Source organism: Hesperophylax consimilis, chromosome 13 (genome assembly GCF_061612785.1).
Source record: "Hesperophylax consimilis isolate HC1 chromosome 13, BYU_Hcon_1.0, whole genome shotgun sequence".
Classification (NCBI taxonomy): domain Eukaryota; kingdom Metazoa; phylum Arthropoda; class Insecta; order Trichoptera; family Limnephilidae; genus Hesperophylax; species Hesperophylax consimilis.
This window is the reverse complement of record NC_142848.1, coordinates 27,265,267-27,269,836: the sequence shown is the minus strand read 5'-3', so window position 1 is coordinate 27,269,836 and position 4,570 is coordinate 27,265,267.

Sequence of the window (4,570 nt, the reverse complement as noted above, 5' to 3'; positions counted from 1 at the left end):
CGTACAGAAGTGGAAAACATTTTAAGGCCGTGCCGCACTATTTAATTTATTAATTCACCGAGAAACAACACGGTAACACACTCTCAATATTGATAGTTAAATCAGCTGATAAGATAACTATACAAAACTTTTGTAAGGTTATGTGATAATTTAGTTCTACGTTTCACCGCTAGGTTTGACGGAAACTTCCTTAGTGAGTAATCGAAGGCAACTAAGCCAATGATTTAACGACGAGAATCGTACACGTTAGATATTTATCGTATATTAATGTATAATTTTAGCGTCAAGGTTTGCCACGTGAGTTGATTCAAACGTGATCGCCAAGAATTGTAACGCGTTGGTACGGAACAGAACACAGTTCACTTATCAAGTTATTTATAACTTAATTTTCGATATTAAAATGTACTTATTATTATTATTGTTTCACAAATTTATTGATTATTAAGTTATTTAAATGACTAACACACACAAATAGTTGTCGTTCTTTCTTGATTTCCAATCTAATCGTATTATATATTTGATATGATTTTTTATGTTGGTAGATTTTTGTTGATTATATAGTTTGGCTATAAGCTAAGCCTCAAAAATATTATTTACAAATATCACGTATATTGATGTACAGATACGGTAACCACAATAATTTTAGATATGATTTTTAAAAACCATTTTAAAATATTGGAAGATCAAATGTTTTTAGTAAATAATTTTGGTTATTGCTTTATTAGATTAGATAAGATAAATCGTAAACATTAATATTTGGGTCATAAATTATTATCAAACACGTAAACAACTTTTTTTATACGTGCAGATATCAAATTGGATATAAGTTAAATAATTATATAAAGCAACTACTTGTTATGACATTCCGCGATAACTTGTCAAATGTTTGACCATAAACTATCCTTATGTATTTAAGATTTTTGGTTAATTTGTTGAAACTATAATAAAATTTTAGTTGTGTATTGTTTTGATATCAATTGGAAGACGTTTCAATTCGAAATTTAATGTTTTTTATCGGAACTCGGAGGTATCGACACGAAGGCTAAGCCGGTACGAAAAACGTCAGAATAGTGACACACGCATGCGCTTAAGGGTTGGGATAGGGCATGCGCATATTATCTGTATCAGTACAAACAATACGAAAATTATCAGTAGGGGAGCGGAGGTGAACGTCGCTCATCTAAAGAAAACTGTGTTTATGTTTATTAAGGCGATGCAATACGTAGTAATGCAAAATCATGTGTTTTTGGTTTGAAAATTTGGTCGCCTATAAATGTTTCAGATGCTTTAAGTAAATACTGCGAGTAGAATACATCTTGACCTTTGAAATAATCGAGTATTTTTTATATAAGTCTTTTTATAAGCCCAGAAAAAAATAATGTATAGGCCTATGAAAACTGCTTTAAAGTTCCAAATCTCCTACTTACGAACCCATTTTCGGTTATGATTTTATTGTATAATGTGGAAAATTAAGTTATTTATAAAATGATCGGAAAAAAAAATTTATGCCTGAACATCCACAAAATAAAATTAAAGGCACTTTTTGGCCATGTTTTTTTCTTGCATAAATCAAAACAGGCGGATGGTGTTAAGCGGGAATTTAAACCTTATCGCCATCTACGTAAGGGTTGTTATTGATAGCGGCTCAATTTAAAATATAACACGACTTAGTGCATCGCCTAAAAGAAATTTGTATTAATTGTAATACAATTATAATAGTTTCTGCGCTCAATTCTCCAATACTCAACCATTTGCTTGACGTCAACATACGTTTGGTTGAGATAATTGATGGTAATTAATGGTTTGTAAGGACATTTTTTTTTTGGTTTGACCGAGGATTTAAAATTATTTCACAGAGACCGGCCTTCCAACTAAAGTGAACTTTTAAAATGTTAATATTTATTTTATATTTTAATATTTAATTTGTTTTAAATTGGTTTGACTGATGATTGAACCATCCTCCCAAGGAACTGGAATCAACAACTGAGCTAAGTCCCGATTGGGTAGGACCTACATTTACTTCGTATATTTACTGTTGTAATGTTATGTTAAGTTAATTTCAGAGAAATGCGTTAATGTCCGCATGTGTACACGTGATTACCACAAAATTGATAGAATGCTTTTTCAAAGAAAACGAGTCGATCGGATGTAGGGAAGTGTGTTAATTTCCACTTTCAAGATTTGAATTCTTTCGTTCACGAAAACAAAGTTGAAATTCATAGATTTATTTAAAAAAGTTAATTTGAGCGCCATTGCCTACAGATAGAAGGCCACGTAAAACAAATAAAGGAAAGTGTCAAACAAAAAAAAATTATGACTTAAAAAAAATATATATTTATCAGATGATTTCAAAGATAGTTGAAGTACAATGCTTTTGAATGTTGACAAAGCAACTACTTGTGTACCTATTTCATAATACAAAAAATCACAAATCCATTGAGTGATTGATCCGAGCAATCTTTTCTGGAACTGAGAGGAACTTCATATTTCCTTGAAGACTGCCGAAATTTGTTAAAATTTTATACCTGTAATCGCTGCTTGCATAATCTCTTGTTGCTAAAAAGACTTAGTAGTTGTTTCGGTCCGTTACAAGTACTAATATTGATAATACAAGTACTAAAATTTGCACATAAAATAATAAAAAATATCGGTTCCCATAGTGTAGCATGAAGTTAGCAAACTGAATTTATTAGCATGGAAACGAAATTTGTTTCGGAGAATTTGAATAATTCATCAAATTTCAACGTTCATTTTCGGGTTCTGTGAGAGTTCTATTCAAGTTCTGTTATTATATCATTATAGGCTAGTTACTTCACAGAACTGAAATAAAAACAGAACTTGAAAAACTCTTTCACAGAACTTTGTTTTGTTAATTGTTCAAATTCTCAAAAAAAAACCCGTACTTATTGAGTCTAATTGAATTATCACAAAATATAAAACATGTTTAGTGTTGGATACATTTATTATTTGTTATTATGGGTTATTAGAGCTAGTTTGACGAATATACTTTTTTGTTGATAACTTTGATTTTAAGCATTAGATAGCGGCCACTAATGTTTCAAAGGGTTCACAATCTAAGACAAATTTTTTTATAAAAGTTCTTTTGGTCGGCTGAAGAGAGGTGAACGCTATTGCCCGCTGAGTAGCCCAATAGCCTCCTCTCCCCTAATGTTATTTATTTGAATGTTTATCTTGGCCGTCAGGGCGTGCATTTTCTGATAACGCTTTCATGAATTGTTGGTACTAGCATAAACAAGTGGAATATGTATCCAAGTGTTTCGCCAATTAAGTGCCCACTAAATTACGTACACATTAACGTAGATTAAACGCAACCTTCTTTATCATATAAGCGTTCATAGTTGGCGTTAATTCAATCATTTTATTAAAATACGCTTTTTGTAATGTATTGCTTTACAATATTAAGAGAATATATTTTTTGAAAACATACGCAATATGAATATGAATAAACAGTTTAGAAGGTAAAAAAACCCAATTCTTTCAAGAAAGTCATACAAATACAATATTGGATTGAATCATCGCATCGGTTCAATATTGTATTTTTATGCCTTTCTCGAAAGCATTGAGTTTTTCAACGAACAAAACTATTTATTCATATTAATATTACATGTGTAAGGGCGCAAACAAATAATTCGTATTAATATTTTAAAGCATAACTTGCAAAACGTGTATTTAAGTGAAATAATGAAATTAGCGCCATCTATGAAAGAGCAGCTTATGAATTCTTTTAAGTTTATCCGTAATGTGAATACAGCCCCCTAAGTCCCAGTTGCTTCCAACCATCTGGAGCCAGGGAGACTATAGAATCCTCAATTAGGGTATATTGTGAGGCTGGAATCAGGCGTTAAATTTCCAATACAAAACTGTGCTCAATCATCATTATGACATTCAAATGGGATGGCAGTATACGATGTCAGACAAGTGTATGAGAGACAGAGCGCTTGATAATTGGCCTAAGTACCAAGTGAGTGGCGACATTGGTTTCCATTCAAATCTACGTGGAAGGCATTTTTATTTTGTATACTTCTTCATTTGTGACTTTGATTGCGCAATACTTTTACGTGAATTTCGTAGCTAATGTGAATGGACGTTAACACAAATTCCCTGCAAGGGTTGGCAGGGTGGAAAAAACATCGCACAACTCTACTTTGGCATCAACTTCATGCTTCATTCACATTCATAAATTGTTTCATATAATATTAATTATTCCATCCATGCAAGTACCTACATTTAATACATTCTTATGAAAATCTCCGTTCATCTGCTCTACATAATATTCAAACCATTAAAGCGCTTGTCATTCTTAATCTTGTTAATTATGCCTGCATCGACCTTTTTATTTTAAATTATATTTATTTTATGTTATTTATTTATTTCTAATTTCACGCCCGGCTGGGCTTTTACATTTATTTTTTGATTTATTTCAAAGTACATCTATATAAGCACGACAAAATCAAAGCAAGATCAAAAATAAAATAGAACTCAAAACAAAAGAAAAAACAACATCTAAAACACAAATAAAGTCTAAAGCGTAATAAAATCAAAACTAGAT